We start from the raw sequence: 19,319 nt of genomic DNA, 5'->3' as shown, positions 1-19,319 counted from the left end.
AATTCTTACAAGTTGTTACAAATAGTCTTTATTTCCCCACTGACCATTCAAGGTATATGTCTTATATGTCTTAGGGCTATTGACCCTTTGACCAATGCCACCGCTGGGCCTTTCTGGAGGGACTGGTTATCTTCAGTTAAAAAAAAATGTGGTCTCTCCATTTCTCATTGAGAGAGGGGCACTTCAGATGTAAGTCAAATCATGTGATCTGGGGTTCACGTCAGTGGAATGCCTTGAAATCACGACAAGCACTTGGGAGTACGCTCCAAAACAAATCAATTAGCAGGCAATGACACTTCCTTTACATGATAGGCAAAAATGTTATTTCTGATAGAACCAGGCCATTTTCAGCAGCCTCAACCCAAACTCATCTCTAAGGAGAAAATCCTATAGAACTGTGAGAATAAGGCAGCAACCACAAAATTCCAAAATAATAAACCTATAAATTAAATTTCAGGAGTCTATTCCTCACATGCTCAATTCCATGATATATTTTCCTCATGGCTGAATATGTATAAAACATTTCTAAACCCACATCCACCATTAGTATCCTAAAGTAGCCTTATTCATCAATTCCTTCAATAAAGATATATCTAGTACCTACGATGTGCCAGATATGGTTCCAGGTACCAGGATACAGCAGTGAATTACACACAAAAACATTCTCTGCCCTCGGGGAGCTCACATTGTCCCTAACCATCTGCACTGTGAGCCAGTTCTCCTTAAATTGGAATTTGCTGAAATAGTATGTAACCATAGAACTGCTGTTTTCATAGTTACATTTTGCTGTACAGTGGCACTGAGTTCACCAGCTTCATTGTTCTGTGATTAAAGACAAGGTCCCAGTAATGGGTCACTGGTTCTTCCCTGAGCTGTTCACACAGACCTCAAGTACCCTCGCACAGTCCCCATCAAGTGTTGCTGGGTGCCTGCAATCCCTCCACCAGGTCCTGCCTCCAAAGTATTAGAGGGGTCCCTGTGCCATATGGGTGACAGTTCCACAAAGAACATGCCCACCTTCCCCTACTTGTCACCTGAAAACTGTTGCAACTGTGACTGGACCCCAGGGTCACATAATATCTGTCAGAAAATATTTCTTTCAGCTTCTACCTATAGGCATCTTTTTTTCTAAGTATCCAGATACCAGTCCGGAGGCCTGCATGGAGGAGAGGCACTAGGCTGTTCTCTCCATTTCCCATCTCCTCCACTGGGCATCTGCCCACAAAATCTCCACCAGTCCTTCAACAACTGCCAATGCCCTCATTCAAATTAACTCCCCCAAATCCTGCACACCGACTTTTCAAAAAGGCCTACACTTGTTTGCAGTTAAGTTCAGAAACAGAGTACGGCATCCGCAAAATGATTTTGACATAGGTTTTAAAGCTCTTTACTTAAATTCTATCCTGTTATTTTAATGTTCCTTCGCTTTCTCTAGCCTAAATGCAGTTTTAATTTTTGTCAACAAACCATCCCCTCAGACTTATCTCTATTTCTTATTCTTCTCTTCTTTATTGTATATTTGCTTATTATTTGAGAATATTAAAATTTGCTATTGAAGACAGGAAACATTGGATAGAAGCACATAATAAGTGTTGAGCATACAGAATGAATCAGCCAGAAGTCTGTGAGACATAGGCAAAATCTACATGCTAAGAATAGATAATAAGTTAGCACCCTGAAAGGTCATTTATAGATAGAAAGGGATAGAAAGACCATATCATAAGTAGAGAGATGCCACCTCTAGGCTAATGTCATCCTTAAACTGGACACAGAACTACAGCTAAAATCCATAGTTGTTGAGCAGCATAAGTAGAAAGCTTATAGCTACTGGCCAGCAGTATTTGTCCCACATCTCTCTTCGAAGACAAGTGTGGCTAAGCGGCCCAAGGCACCTAGTCTCCCAAGCCTCTTTTTTCAAACCTCCATGCTGGTCCTCCTAACCTCACAAAGAATGCAGAAGGCTGATGCAGCCCAAAAAGACAAGTCACATGAACACTGCACATGCAAGGAGTCAGGTAGTAAGTACATGGACCCCTCTGCTGGCTCCCTACCACATCCCTTCTCCTTCTCCCTATATGTTTTTAAATTGATATGATAAACCATATGACTTGAGTATATATCTTAATTCGGTCTATGAGATCTTCTGTTGTGACCTCTGGGATAACCTGCCTGGTCATGTCTTTGGAGGCCACTACTGCATCAAGGAAATTTTCCATGAAACGCCTTGCTCCCTGGTACTAATCGAAATGCCGATCCAGAAGTATGTCCTGCTTTCTTCTCTTTCAGAGTCTCTGTTTCATGCTATTCTTTCCACTTAAAAAGAGGCTTCTCTGTCAGGTTTTTATAATTTTTCAAGGCTCACTTTTCCCCCAAACTTCCCCTGCGATCTTATCCCTTCACATTTGGGTTAGATGCCGCTTCTCTGTGTTATCATAGCACCCCACACATATTTTTATAATAGCACAATATCACAGCCTGCTGTTTGCTTAAACTTGCACTATTCAATATGGCAGCCGCTAGTCACATGTAATCTTTTAATTTTAAATTAATTAAAATTTAATTTAATGTAGAATTAAATTAAAACTTAAAATTCAGCAGGGACACTCAAAGCAAATAGTCTCAACCTTTCTCTATCAAATGTACCACGCGAACATTAAATAAATTTCTGGGATTTTTTTTTTTTTAAACTTCAAACGTAGTTCCTCAGTTGTACCAGCCACAATCTTAAGTGCTCAACAGCCATATTTCCATCATTATAGCAAGTTCTAATGGACAGTGCTGGCTTTCATTTTCTATAATTCTAACTTTCTCTAATTCTTCCTTTCTATAGTGGCTAGAGTTTTAGAAGAGTTCCTTTCTGTGTTCATCCTTCTTGACCTTCTGGTGAGTGTCATTATGGCATTTTACTTAGACCACTCTGAAAAAGAAAGAAAGAAGCCTGTAACAAATGATAAGAGGAAAGTTACCTTGGCAAGTGTCCATTCTCAAGACACCCAGGTAGGAATCCTAGCTCCCTTAAGCTAGATTTTCTGTATCAGAGAAAAATGCATTGCTTATTCTACTACTTTAATTTTCAATTTTGTGCTCTCTTGAGGAAAAGATCCTATCGTAAACTAAATTTGGAGGCAATCTAATTGTTTGATGTAAACCTTCAAAGTTGCCTTTGAGTTGAACGTCTATCTGCTTGGGCAGAAAAGGGGAAAAGAGGGAATTTACATTCACTTTGCTAAACATTAGCATCTTTTGTTCAATCATTTGAATGCAGGACAGTGAGGGGGAAACAGCTTAGAGAACAAGAGTTGACACATACAGTGTAAAATCTTTTAAGGTGCTTGGATGCAATGAGGGAGAAAGTGAGACGGAACCACAGCTTCCTAACTGTGCTCTAGTCTGCAGGAACTTTGTGACAGGTCTCTGTCTCTCAGCTACACTTGACTGGCTTTTGCTGACATTCAGCTGTCAGACAGCAACCCTTTACCAGGCCCCTAACATGCTCCACAGCTTCACCCAATTAACTCGCTTTCACTTGACACGGCAGCAAAAAGCTTCATAATAGGTGGTCAAGGTGCATGGTGTCTGCCTGCCCTCGAACTGCTCACACACGGCAAGATGTTTAAGTACTTTCTGCCTGTGTGCTCACAGCTAGTATGACTACAATTTAGTCATTCCATGTATTGAATTGGACAGGAATCTAGGAAATATTACAGTGATGCATTAAGCTGCTCAAAAACTGACTTCTAGATGACTAAAGTTAAATCAGTTTTTTAAGCCCTTCTGAGATTTGATTTTTAAACTATCAAAAATTAATATCAACCAGCAATCAATTTATAGTTATTTTTACTCTAAATTTTTAATAATACTGTATAATTCTTTAATAATAATACTATATAAAGATGACCTGGCATAAAAAAAGAACATTTGACAACTAAGGACTGAAAGGTCTAGGCACAATTCAAGAGTATGAAATTCAGTCTTTGTTCCTAAAAATTCATTTTTTTGACAACTTGACATTTTTCTGTACATCTTTACCTTACTATTTAGCTTTCAGATGAAATATATTGTACTTGAAAATACATATGGCTAAGAAATAAAAATTTTTATACTTATTTAAAATGATCTGAGTACACATTTCCTCTCATCTCCCAATATGTTCAAACTTAAGCTTATAATCAGTTTTTACTGATTTGCACTGTATAAATTATGAAGAAAACAATGTTACATAAACCAAAAAAAGTAATATAAACCATGCTATCTTTGGAAATCTACATTTGTAAAGCTATATAATAAAGGTGCCACCAAAAGAGTTACTTTATGATAGGTCTCTATTATTAGCATCCAAATGCAGATCTTTATTAGTAAGATAGTGTTATTTCAATTCCAAGGATCCTATCAGTAATCAAAGCTGAAAATCTAATTACAGGAATGAGAAGTTCCAGTCTCCCCACCATGAATCAATCCTAGTAGAGATTTAGCACTCCTTTACATCAGACCAAGTAGAGTTTAACCATGCCTTGTCATTCAATATGAGTTTGAGAAGGCTCTACACTTTTGAAGTTAGCTCTTCAAGTCGCGATGCTTTTGTAATATGCCTTCAAATTGAAAGAAATCTCTCTCTCTCTCTCTCTCTCTCTCTCTCTCTCTCATATCTGTTGTTTTGACTATTGCTCACTTTCTACCAGAAGCTCAAAGCAGGGGTAAATCTTGATAGAATCCCTGGGCAGCTTGGAAACCACCCTGCATCCATTTTATTCATTAAGACCTGCCAATTTTTTACATCTATATCTACCTAGAATCTAACCCTTCTCTATCTCCACTTACTACTTTCACACAGATAATTCTCACTTCTCACTTGGACTTCTTTAATATGATTTGTCACAGTTCATTACAAGTATTCATGTATATGTTTGCCTTCTCACAAAAACTTCCCAGATCCCTAAGAGAAAATCCCTTATCTCATCCTATTAAGGGTGTGCTGTGATGTAATGCTTAAGAATGAGGACTTTGGGTTCACACTACCTAGGTTCAAATCTTGGACTCTACACTTGAGTTTCTTCATCTGGCACATAGTAAGTATTCAATAAATAGCAGTTGTTATTACTCTTACTAGTATTAGTATTCTTATCTGGTAAAAAGGACGTAGCATATGGTAGGTACTCCATAAACATTTAAGTAAATGAATAATTAAGTACTTCTTTGATTATTGCTTCATTTCAGATGATGTGAAGAATAAAAATTTCTCATGAAGAGAATTAGTGATGAATTTAAAACTTTGAGTTCTAATAATATCATTTTTATACAACTAAACAAGAATTGAAAATACCTAAATTTGAAAAAAATCAGTAAGAATTTGGGAAGTTTCTTAGACATTTATTTCTGAACAGATAACAGAACCAGCATAAAGAAAAAAACATAAGTCCTTTATTGGTCCAGAGGCATTTTTTTATTTACTGTCCTATTTTAAGGATTTGATGAGTTGCTTAATCTAATTCGAGGAAGGTCTCATTATTTACTGAATTTTTAAGGAATGGGAATAAATGGCTTATTTGAAATGAAGCTTCTATTTGGATACCATTTTAAATCTTTTTAATTTCTTTGTTTCCCTGAAAATAGCTTCACATTTTTCTATCCCAAATCTACTGAACATCTTAACCAGAAAGGAATTCGGACTGATAAAATACAGGAGTACTTCCTGAGCTTTAATTCACCCAAAATGACAAGCCATGTTTTGTTATATGCCCTGTAAGCAAAGGCAAATCATAAAACAAAATTAAGCTGCACAATTAGAAAAATTACTAGTATGGAATATAAACAAAAATTTGCCAAATTTTCAAATTTAATTTCAGTTTATAGCTACCCTGAATAATGCTTTTTATGAGACTAAACCCCATATTAAACTTACCAACTGTATTATTTTCCTAGGGCTGCTGTAACAAATTACCACAAATTGGTGGCTGAAAATAACACAAGCTTATTTTCTAACAGTTCTATAGGTTAGAAGTCTATAGGTTAGACATCAAGGCCACCCTGATCCAATATGAACTCATCTTAATTTAACTAATTATTTCTGCAAGACTCAATTTCCAAAAAAGGTCACATTCTAAGGTTCTGGGTACCATGAATTTTCTAGAGGATTCTATTCAATTGACTGCATCAACTATTAACAACATAAAAAGGAATGTTTTAGGGTTATTATTCTTATAATTGTGGGCTCAGGACACCTATATAGTTCTGCTTTTGACTATTTTAAATAATAGCTTAAATATTAGTTCAGCAAAACCTTATGGACTTCCTAAGCCCAATTAACTTTTAAAGATCATTGTTCGTGAACATCACTTCTGGTAAAGCTAGTCTTCAAATGTTACTAAGCAAATGGAGCAAATATTTTATGAGACCAAGTTATATCTTAAAGTGAACTAACCTTTTTACCTTCATTTCCAATTGCTGAATATTTTACTTTCATTATAAACCAAATATGTTCAGAAAGTAGGGTATTTTTAAAGTATATTAAACAATGCCATGATAAACATAAACTTTTATCCAAAAATTCTACAAACACCTCATGAAACAAATTTTAAAGTCTATGAATGTTAAGGTCTCGGAATTTCTATAATATATGTGTAACTATAATTTTCTAACAAACGCGTGCAGAAACGGTTTATAACCATAGTGACAAACATCGCTTGTTGTTCCATTATCCAAATTCATGCTATAGCAATTTCTTGTCTCTACTAAATCCCAAAGTAACTTGATTTATTAGTAGCACTTGTTTCATTTTTTAAATCAACATAATCTTATTATAATAGGATATTATTTATGCAAAAATTGAGTCAGATTAAAATGTTAATTTTACAAGCTAAGGAATAAAACCCTGTATCGAGAAAGTATTAAAGTATTAAAATATAAAAGTACTATCCCCCCCTGCCATCATTAAGCAGGCATTTAACAACAGATCTTGAAACCTAACTAAATAACATGTTTTAAGACAAAGACACAAAAATGCCCAAAAGAAGGCATTCTAAGGCTAACTACAATGCTCTGCCTAGGATAGGGAGTTATTTTGAGGCCCTGGTAGTTCCTTCTTATTTGGAGAATAAGTAAAAATTATAATCTCTGCTTAACTAATTAGAACATAATAGAAATGGCATTAATAATAATGGCAGGGACTTTATAAGTATCCTTTCCTTTGATCTTCCTAGAAGCCTAAAGAGAGGAGCTGCTATTATTCTCATTTTTACACATGATGAAACTGAAGCATTCTTGAAGAGGCTGTTAATTGAATGAGGATCTTATTGTTAGCAAGAGTTGTGATGCCAGGATTTGAATGATCCCACTCCAAAGCCCACACACCAGCCACCGTGAAAGGACTCTTGATTTGGACTGCCTGTGCTCAGATCTTTGCTCTGGCACCTAGTAAGTCACACAGTATGGAGATAATAATAATATTGAAAAAATAATGCATACACATAGGGGTGGTTCTGAGTATTAAACAAGTTAACTCGTATTAGGTTCTTAGACTATTGTCTTACACATGGGAAGTACTGGATAAATGTTAGCTAATCTTCCTCCTCCTCTTTCTGCTCTGTGTATCAATCCTTTGGCTCGAAAACTATATATATGTATATCTAAACACACACACACACACACACACACACACACACACACACACAGCCCTGTTCTGTTTCATGTTCATGTTCATAGACTGTGTCTTTACCTAAAAGGCATTTTCCTTTGGTCACAAGGGGGCATCAGTAAGAAAATATAGATGATTTAGTCCAAAGAAAACAGTAGTGGTCACAGCAGTTTACAAAGAGCCAGGAGTCTCAGCTATTTGGCTTACTAGCTGGGTGATACTGCACAAATCGCCCGGCCTCTCTGAATCTCATAAATAACACCTTTATCACACACGTACACAAAGGTACAAGGTTATATACATGGACGTATTTTGAAAACTGTAAAAATATTTACATAAGTTAACAAAATTGTCATCATTAAAAAAAAAGAAACAACTCATAACCTGACATTAATTGAGTTACATCAGCAGCATCCTCTTTCTGCTCCCATAGTTCACCCCAACCAAAATTGCTTATTAAAACCCTATTGTTTCTTCAAAATCAAGTTCAAATACAAATTACCAAAAAGTTCCCTAACCACCTCAGTCCAAATAAATCTATCATTTTAAACTCCATTGAGTATTTACCATCTTATTGCTTTATGTGATTCTGTCCTAATTCACCAACGAGATTATAAATTCCCTCAACTCAGTGACTCTTCATTACACCTTTATTATTATTATTATTATTATTATTATTCAATCCATGTGCAGATACAACTATCTTTCTTGAATAATATATGGGAAAAGATGGAGCTCTAAAAGATTATAGACCCTTGAAAAGGCAACAAAATTCATTGACTCAAACTTTGGTTGGATACTTAGTAATGAGTCAGGCATAAAGTGGGTGGTAAGGCTATATTTAAAGATGATTAAACACAATACCTGACTTCTTCAAAACTGTGTGTAGGCCATCAGGTCTTGATCATGATCTAGTTCTAAACATACAGATCTGGTCTGAATGAGTAGCAGCGATCTGGCATACTCTCTGAGATATTAGTTGATTCTTGGGACCTGATCTTTTCTATCTCTTTTCCTAAACACTTAAAAAAACAAAGGAGAGGATTTACCAATGTTCCCAAGATCTCTTCAAAATCAAGGACCACCCTTGGACCAAACTGGAACCTCAGAAGGAGTTAGAGTAGGAATGAAAAGTTTGCAACTTGAAAATAAATTTATATAACACCAAGTGCATAATAAATCCCATCATAAATAATTGGAGGAATATTTTTCAATTCTCCTACATGATCTCAAAATAAATATATGACTTTTTAAGTTCAGGTTTATTCATTTCATAAATATTAACTCTTTGCTATTACAGGCTTAATTATTATATAATTTCACATGAACAAGCCTGTTTTTTTAAACATATAATGCTCTTAGCATTTACAAAAATAAAAGCAAGCACAATTTCTTAACATCCTCTATGTGATGTACTCCATATGCATCTCGGAAGTTCTGAATTCATAAATAATTGTTCCTGGCGCTGATCTAAAAAGATCTTTTTACATTTTCCTTTAAAGGTTTCTGTTCTTCTCATACTTAAACTACTGAAATTGCCCAACTACTGAAATTGCCCAACTGCCATCATGCAAATCAATTCTAAGGTCACTGAATTATATACATCAATGACAACAGTAAGGATACTGTTAGCAATGCTGAGAAACTCACGGGTATTATAGAATCATTACTATGTTGCCATGAACTTGCAGGAAACAGGAATCTTCAAAAGGAAAACTAACATCAAATAGAGATGACAAGCCATCCAGCAGTTTAACTCAGGATCCATCTGCTTACTCAGTTTGGTTTGGGTTCAGCAGCCATAGTTCAGGGTTTGGGGTTATTCTCAGGTGGTCTGACACTCCCACCGCCAGATTTTTCAATTACTTTGTTTCTTTTTTTCTTTAATTTATTGTTGTGTACATTGCTATTGATGTTGTAGGAGTTCTTAATCATAGTTTAAAATTTCTATAATACCTTATATCTTTACTTATATTTCTTATGGTAAAGAAAAATAAATCAATATTTTTTTCTTAGGGATATGAGATGTCAATACATAAGGATTATTTGTTGCAGAAATTACGATTTCTATAAAACTCAAAAATGCATTCTGAAGCAGTCTTTTTACTTGAACTTAGAACTTAAAAGAATAGCTCTTTTATTCTTGTATTATTTTTAAGAGCTACAGATGATCTAATAGTATACTCCTCACCATCACCATTATTACTTATTTATTGTGCTCCAATAGTATGCTAGATACTGAATAAAACATAAACAAAGACACAATCCCTGATCTCAGGTGAACAATTCAAATGGACCTATACATTAGAAATTTCTTTCCTTCTCTGGTATCTTTCCCTTAAGACAGGGAGTGGGGAAGACCATAGAAAGGACAACTTCGATAATAACCTGACATAACAGATGATCTTAAGAATAAAAAAAAAATCCGAACCCACAGAGACAGAAAAATAATCAGAGCCACAAACTTGGCTTTTGATAACTGAACTTCCAAACAGGCTGGTGAACTTTAAGTTAGGCCACATAATGTGGAATTTGCAATGGGATTTTTAGCAAACTATTCCTTATGTCTCAGGTATTATGCTAACACATAGGAATAAAGCAATCTCCTAGTCACATGGCACTTCTATTTTAAAAAGGTTAGTCAATTAATAATCAATGCAATAAGGTATAATAATATAACATGTATACTAATATACAGATATAATTTAATATGTGTTTATGCAATAATATATGTATAAGAATACAAAAATGTATAATAATATAATAGGGTGTTTTGCGAGAGACTTGGGATTTAAGACTTTAGGGGAAAATCAACCAGGCAAAGAGTGGAATATACTGTTCCAAGCAAAGGAATCAACATATATGAAGGCTCATGAGAAAAAGAGGCCGGTACTAATTATTACTAAGTTAAAAAAAAAAAAATCTAAGTTAAAAAAAAAAAAAACAGATCGGGAACCCTGTGACTGTTATAACCCTGTGACTGGTAACCTTATATTAGGTCTTTGCATTTTAAAATGAATTGGTTTATTTTATATAATATTTGTTTATTTTGTTCCTAAATGACTAGTTAAAAGAGAGGGTTCCAGGCTGCTTTTCCTTGTCTAGGATGTCTTTTGAACTATACACCGTAAGTCTTGATTTTCAAATGAACAGACAATTTGAATACATTTTTACAATTTTCTCTTTTAACACTGGATTTAAAACACTAAAGACATCAAAGTGTTGGCATAAGAATTTTGATCAGATGAAAGGAACTTATGGATCTGTTTATGATCATGTGAAATAAATTCCCAAAATTATTCTTTTGGGGGAGTTCCTTACTACCACTGTATTTCAATGTTCTTTATGCTTCCTGTCTATCCAATGATACACTGTGGATGTAAATGAAATATAAATAAGACTAAAAACAAGTTAAACTATAAGAATTGTTAAAATCACAATAATGTCCAGAAGTGCTGAACTAAGTGATAAATTAACCAAGTGTTGAATCAGTACTAACAGTGAGCTCCACTAACCAGCTTACTAACTTGGAATGCATTCAGGGACTATCAAATATTACATTTCAAAGGTGAAAATATTTAAAGACTCATTTTATTTATTAACCTAAAACACAGAACCCAAAACAGATGCCATTACTATCATTAATGACCTGAATCCTCTAAAACAACCTGCCGGATGGATGAGGTAACATTGCAGCCATACAAACCCCTGAGAGGACAGCCTTTAATTTGTACCTACACACTTTTGAAGGTTACAGAGTAGAAGGTTGTGAAAAAATAAAGTGAAAGGAAAAACATTTGTTTAGTACTAAAAAGCACCTTAGAGGTCATCTAAGCCAATATCTTCCTTTTCACAAATGTGGAAACTCCCAAATTGGTTATTCACCCAAGATTATACACATAGTAGGGCAGTGCTAGGATTAAGTTCTTAACTCTTGATTCTCCAGTCCAGTTTGCATTCCATTACACTTCATTAAGGCATATCCTCTCTACTTTTCTGTACCCCAAAAATAATAGGTAGAAAATGTTGCAGAGATAAAACTATAGTATCGTGAATATGTGTCAGTTGTGATCAGGAAAATAGAGAGGTAAAATCAGTGAAATGTTTGATAGATTGGCTAATTTTAATATCCGTGTTGGTTTCCAAATTCACTGGACAAGGTTGGCTTTATGTAAAGGATCCCACTTTTATTCCCAATAAAAAATTTTTGTGAATGTCCTTAGCAAGGGGGAAGTTGAGGATTCAAATCAGTTACCACTGTATTTCTGTTCCCTTCAGCCTGGAAAAAAAGTATCGACCATAAGTTACTTGAAGCTTAATTAGATAAGATTAGATCAAAGTCTGTGGATAAGAAAACTTTGTTTCAGTGTATAAGAAAACTTTGTTTCAGTGTAGTACTCTGAAAAGTCTTTATTAAGTTTATGAAAGTCTAGTATAAGACCTAGATTGAAAAATATATGCTATCATATGATTTTATTTCTGTAAAGGTTACCTGTATGCTTTTACTCAAAATATGTATATCACTATTATCCCAATAACAGGTAACATAAATTTATATGTTTAACGACAAAAATCAGCATTAGCAATCAAGACCTTGTACAAAGTAGTGCCCCCAAAAGTATATGCATAGTCACTCCTGACTATGAGGAATGGTCACCCCTGCCAGAGGTACTGAGCGAGTAGCCCCGCTCTACCTGAGCTGCTCTTGCAGCCCCTCCAAAGTCAGTGGGCATGCACAGCCCACACAGGTAATGTCCCCTGAGCACCAGGCTCTCGTGGTCAGAGGGGAATGTATTTTTAGGCCCCAAAGATCTGAAATAACCAGAGAAATGCTTCAAGAGCATACCAAGAACTAGGGCAAGGTTGAACAATAAGCTTCATCTCCTACTCAGGGAAACTCATGCAAGACTGTGGGAGAGAGCTTTTTTTGTATAACACATAGAAACACACATACAGAGTCAAGCAAAATGAGAAAACAGGGGCATACATTTCAAACAAAAGAACAAGATGAAAACCCCAAGGGGAAAAAAAAAAAACTAAAACACCTTAATGAAACAGAGATAAGCAACTTACCTCATAAAAAGTTCAAGTAATGGTCATAAAGATGCTCACCAAACTCAAGAGAACAGATGAACACAGTGAGAACTTCCATAAAGAAATAGAAAATATTAAAAGTACCAAATAGACATCAAAGAGATGAAGAATACAATAACTATAGTGAAAAATACACTAACAGAGTTCAACAACAGACCAGATTAAGCAAAAGAAAGAATCAATGAGCTAGGAGACAGGGCAGTGGAATTAACCCACACAAATAAGCAAAAAAGAAAAAAAGAATTTTTAAAATTTTAAAAAGAATTTTAAAAATCTTTAAAATTTCTCAGCTTAAGGACCTTTTCAGACAACATCAAGTGAAATAATATTTACATCATAAGAGTACCTGAAAGAGAAGACAGAAAGAGCAAAAAAGTATTTGAAGAAATAATGACTGAAAACTTCCCAAATCTGAAGAAAGAAGCAGACATCAGATCCAGGAAGACTATAAAGTTTCAAGCAACATGAATGCAAGAAGATACACACCAAGACATATCATAATTTAAATGTCAAAAGTTAAAGATAAAGAGAAAATCTTAAAAGCAGCAAGAGAAAAACAACTTATTATATACAAGAGGACTCCCATAAGACTATCAGATTTCTCAGCAGAAATTTTGCAGGCTAGAAGGGAGTCATATGACACATCAAAGTGCTTAAAGAAAATACTTCCAACCAAGAATACTCTCACTAGCAAGGTTATTATTCAGAATTAAAGGGAGAGATAAAGCATTTTCCAGACAAGCAGCTAAAAGAGTTCATCACCATTAAACTGGCCTTACAAGAAATGTTAAAGGGACTTCTTTAAGCTGAAAAGAAATGGCATTAACTAGTAACAAGAAATCATGAAAGTAAAAATTCAACATATTTAGGTGTTTCTATGTTGGGTGCATACATATTTACAAACGCTATATCTTCTTGTTGGATTGACCCTTTATCATTAATTATGTAATGTCTCTCTTTGTCCTTTATAACAGTCCTTTTTAAAAAGTCTATTTGTCTGATATAAATACTCTAGCTTTCTTTTAATTTTAATTAGCATAAAACATCTTTTTCTATTCCTTTACTTTCAGTCTGTGTATATCCTTATATCTGAGGTGAGTCTCTTGTATATAGCATATAAATAGGTCTTTTTTCCCCCCATTCAGCCACTTCTATATCTTTCGATTGAAGAATTTAGTCCATTTATATTTAAAGTGATTATTGATAGATATGTAGTTATTGCCAGAAATATTCACTGGTGAATTCTATCCAACATTCAAAGAAAAATTAACATCTATCCTTTCCAAACTATTCCAAAACATTCAAAAGGAAGAAAGGTACCCAAGCTCATATTAGAAGGCCACCATTACCTGGATTCCAAAATCAGACAAGGAAAATTCAAAAAAAGAAAATTGTAGGCCAATATCTCTGATGAACATATGTGCAAAAATCCTCAATAAAATATTAGCAAACTGAATTCAGCAACACGGTAAAAAAAATCATACACTATGATCAAGTAGGATTTATTCCTGGGATGCAAGGTTGGTTCAATATCTGCAAATCAATTAATGTAACAGACCACATAAACAAAATGAGGAATAAAAATATAATCATATCGATAGATGCAGAAGAAGCATCTGACAAAAACCAGCATTCATTTGTGATAAAAATTCTTAGCAAAGTGGGAACAGAGGGAACACACCTCACCATAATAAAGGCCATATATGGCAAACTCACGGCTAACATCACACTCAATGGTGAAAAGCTAAAAGTGTTTTCCTTAAGATCAGGAACAAGATAAGAATTTATATTTTCACCACTTCTAATCAACATAGCATTGGAAGTCTAGTGATAGCAATCAGACAAGAAAAAGAAATAAAAGGCATCAAAATTGGAAAGGAAGGAGTAAAACAGTCCTTATTTGCAGATGACATGATACTAAAGTAGACAACCAAGATTCTACCAAAATATTGTTAGAACTGATAAATGAATTCAGTAAAGTAGCAAGATATAAAATTAGTATTTGGAAATTGGCTGTATTTTTACACACCTATAACAAACTATCAGAAAGAGTAATTAAGAAAACAATATCACATATAATTGCATCAAAATAAAATAAAATAAAATAAAATAAAATAAAATAAAATAAAATAAAATAAAATAAAATACCTAGGAATAAATTTAACCAAGGAGGTAAAAGGCCTATATTTGGTAAATTATAAGACATTGAAGAGATACAAATAAATAGATGCATATACCGTACTCATGGGAAGGAAGAATTAACATTGTTAAAATGTCTATACTAGCCAAAGTAAGCTACAGATTCAATGTAATGCCTATCAAAATACCAATGGCATTTTTCACAGAACTAGAACAAATAATTCTAAAATTTCTATGGACACAGAGACCCCAAATAGCCACAGCAATCTTCAGAAAGAAGAAAAAAGTTGGAGGTACCATGTTACCTGACACCAAACTATACAAGGAGGCTATAGTAATCAAAACAGCATGATACTGGCATAAAAACAAACACATAGATCAATGGAACAGAATAAAGAGTCCAGAAACAAAACGACACCTATATGTTCACTGAATATATGACAAAGGAGGTAAGAAGATACAGTGGGGTAAAGAGAGTCTCTTCAATAAATGGTTTTAGGAAAATTGAACAGATATATGCAAAAAAAAAAAAAAGAAAAAGAAAAAGAAAAAAGAAACTGGACCACCTTCTTACATATAAGAATAGACTGAAAATGGATAAAGACTTAAAGGTTAGACCCCAAACCACAAAACTCCTAGAAGAATACATAGGCAATAAACTCTCTGACATTGCTCTTAGTGATATTTTTTTCTGATACATGTCCTCAGGCAAGGGGAACAAAAGAAAAAATAAACGAATAGGACTACATCAAACTAAAAAGTTTTTGCACAGCAAAGGAAACATCAGCAAAACAAAAAGGTAACCTCCTGAATAGAAGAAGGCATTCACCAATGATATATCCAATAAGAGGTTAATATCCAAAATTTATAAAGAACTCATACAAATGAACACCATTAAAAAAAAATTTTCCACTTAAAAAAAGGGGCAGAAAACTTGAATAGATATTTCTCCAAAGAGGACATACAGATGACCAACAGACATATGAAAAGATGCTCAATGTCCCTAATCATCAGAGAAATGCAAATTAAAACCACAATAAGATGTCACGCATACCTGTCAGAATGGCTATCATCAATAAATCAACAAACAACAAGTGTTAGCAAGGATGTAGGGAAAGGGAACCCTTATGCACTATTGGTGGAATTCCAAATTGGTGCGGCCCCTATGGAAAACAGTATGAAGCTTCTTCAAAAAATTAAAAATATAACTACCTTATGACCCAGAAATTCTACTTCTAGGTATTTACGCAAATAAATCCAAAACACTAAGTTCAAAAGATATTTGCACCCGTATGTTTATTGCAGCATTACTTACAATAACCAAGGTATGAAAACAACTTAAGTGCCCATCAATAGAGGATAAATAAGAGGTGGTACATATGTACAATGAAATACTACTCAGCCGTAAAAAAAAAAAAAATGAAATGGCACCATTTGTGACAACATAGATGGACCTAGAGGGTACTACACTAAGTGAAATGCCAAAGAATGACAAATACCATATGATTTTAGTTACATTTGGAATCTAGGGAAAATAAATGAACAAACAAAATAGAAACAGACTTAGAACAGAGAACAAACTGATGGTTGCCAGATAAGAAGAGGGCTGGGGGCTAGGTGAAAAAGGTGAAGGTATTAGAAAGTACAAATTGGTAGTTAGAAAATAGTCATGGTGATGTAAGTACTACATAAGGATATAGCAATAAGATTGTAGTAACTGTGTATGGTGCCAGGTGGGTACTAAACTTAATAGGGGGGGATCATTTCATAAATTATATAAGTGTCTAAACACTATGCTGTACATATGAAATGTCAACTGTAATTGAAAAATAAAAGGTGTGATAGATGTATAAAATAGAATACTACGTGGCCATAGAAAAAGAATGAAATCTCGCCACACGCAACAAGATGAATGGACCTCGAGGGTAATATCCTAGGTGAAAAAAGTCAAACAGAGAAAGATAAATACCACATGTTTTCACTTATATGTGGACTACTTAAAGGAACAAAACGAAACTCATAGGTACAGAGAATAGACTGGTGGTTGCTAGAGGGGAGGAGGGTTGGGGGTGTGGATAAAATGGGTGAAGAGAATTCAAGAGGTACAAACTTCCAGTTATAAAATGTCATGGATGTGATGTGTATATACCATAGTGATTGTATTTAATAATACTATTTACAAGTTTGAAAGTTGCAAAAAGAGTAAATCTTAAACGTCCTCATCACAAGAACAATAATTTTTTCTTACTTTGTATGGTGACAGATGGTGGCTAGAGCTACTGTGGTGATTACTTTGCAGTATATACAAATGTCGAATCATTATGTTGTACACCTGAAACTAATATAATGTCAATTATACTCCAATTAAAAAAATTTATGCTTAAAGTAAAGCAAAAATATTTGTGAAAGAAACAAAAACAAGTCTTAGTTTTAGGCCTTCAAGCAGCCATGTAGCAAGCAAAGATGATTTGACTAAGTTCAGAAATTATCATGACATTGTATTCAATCTTTTATGTTTTCACTTTTCTTGGGGGGGGGGCCTGATAATAATCTATGTATGATATGTTTAAATGACTACTCATATAACAGATGACTGTTTTTGTGTGTCTTCTTGATATAACAGGGACTTTCAAACTTTTTAACAGCAGAATCCTTTTGTTAAATGAAATCTTATTCGGAAATTAAATTTTCAAATGAAATAAAAGTTATCCTGCTTGGATATGGGGTATAGGGTAAAAGCTCTGATCTCTAGGTTTCCCCCACTCACCCTGAGGTATCCATATGAGACAGGGATAAATAAGACTCTGAGGTTTACTCAACAGCTGTTTCTAATAATGGTAACCCCCCTGCACTCTTCATGCTTGCTTAGCATTACAATAGTGACCAATTTAAACTCTTTTGAATATTGCTAAAAAGCATTACTACAGACCTGATACTTTCCGTTATCAGTGCCATTAAAAAAAGAAACAATGCAGTTATAAAAGCCGAATTATTTAGAAACCTTACTTAGAATTTCTTGGGTTTTTTTTTCTTTTTTCTTTTTTTTACCTGCTTTAGGAAAAACATTTAGCACATTTCAAAGAATGGTAAGATTTCATATTTAAATAAATACGGATCAGGAAGCATAAGTACATAAACCAAACCAAGATATTTAAAAAATTACTCCATTGGAAAAATATAGTAATATCCCAAAATAATGAATACCTATATTTATATAGGATAAGATATTTCTATGTAGAGAAGATAATATTGACACAGAAATACACATATCTAGGTTCAAAACTCCTTCCTAGGCCTTTTTCTTTTTTTCCAAAAGATGATTATATTAATAAGAAAAGGCAAAACCAGTTAGGGTATACATAATTATAATTATAAGAATCTAAAATACACAGTATAATAAAAAATTTTTAAATTAAGTCATATACCACCAGGAAGGATTAACAAAATGATGTATCAAAACAGTTATTTTATCATAATAAAATGAAATATAATCTACAGTGTATACAATCTACATGGCACTTTTTTTTTTCAACAAAATTAATATTTTCAATTTGAAGTCATCAGCAATAAGATGGTGGTGACTAGAAACATAAAGCTGTAACCTTAGTTGGCCCCATACATTCTGGAATGGTATCTTTCCAATTGGTGTCAGGCAAACACTGAGAACAAAAAGATATCCCAAAGCATAAGTTGAATTCAGAATCTATCAAAGTATGCCCTGAGTAACAGTCCTGGGAAACTAAAACAGCAATTTCTTTCCAAATTCTCAACTAACATAAAATCTTAGGAACAAACGTAATATGTCCAACCTTCAAACCAATATAACATGGAAGGATGTGCATTTTCAATTCTCTGTACATAAAGCAACTTCAAAAAGTAAAAGAAAGGTCCTTTTGTTCTAGGTAAAAGGCCTTAACCAGAGACCTAGTGGATTTGTCAGTGTTCATACACAGTCATTTTTCACTGAAAAAAAAAACAAAAAACAAAAAACTTTTTTTTTTTTTGCACAGAAAACTCTTATTCAAGTTTAAATTCTCCTGTCTAAAGGTCTAAATGGTCTAAAGGCACACACAACATAAACTTCATCATTATAATGTTTCCCTACTATTTCACAACCTGGAATCCACTTTCCAAGAAAAATGTCTGTTTCTATCTTTAGTTTAGATCATGCACTTTGGACACACAGACATGGGTGCTGATCTAAATTCCAAACAGCATAATCTTGGGCAAGTTACTTATCCTCTCTGGGGCTGAGGTGCCTCATCTGCGATACGGGGAAATAATATCTTTCATGAGATTGATATGTCGATTAAATTAATAATAGATGGAACAGATACAGATGTAAAGTGTCTCTAAAGTCTCTGGCGATTAGATGTTACTGATATTATTCAGATCGTGGGATTACTAATTTAAACTATTTTGAATCAGTTCCCCAGCTTCCTCTTTCAAGACACAC

General features: G+C 34.1%; 1 protein-coding gene across 7 annotated transcripts in view; it reads right to left on the bottom strand.

The window, feature by feature from the left end:
• CCDC171 (coiled-coil domain containing 171) overlaps window positions 1–19,319 on the bottom strand; it is a 245,529-nt gene that overhangs the window by 9,428 nt on the left and 216,782 nt on the right. The gene's annotated exons all lie outside the window — the stretch shown is intronic.

The sequence above is a fragment of the Rousettus aegyptiacus genome, unplaced genomic scaffold (genome assembly GCF_014176215.1).
Source record: "Rousettus aegyptiacus isolate mRouAeg1 unplaced genomic scaffold, mRouAeg1.p scaffold_m13_p_3, whole genome shotgun sequence".
In the NCBI taxonomy this organism is placed as follows: Eukaryota; Metazoa; Chordata; class Mammalia; order Chiroptera; family Pteropodidae; genus Rousettus; species Rousettus aegyptiacus.
The sequence above is the reverse complement of the archived record's forward strand: the minus strand, read 5'-3'. Positions and strand labels throughout refer to the sequence as shown.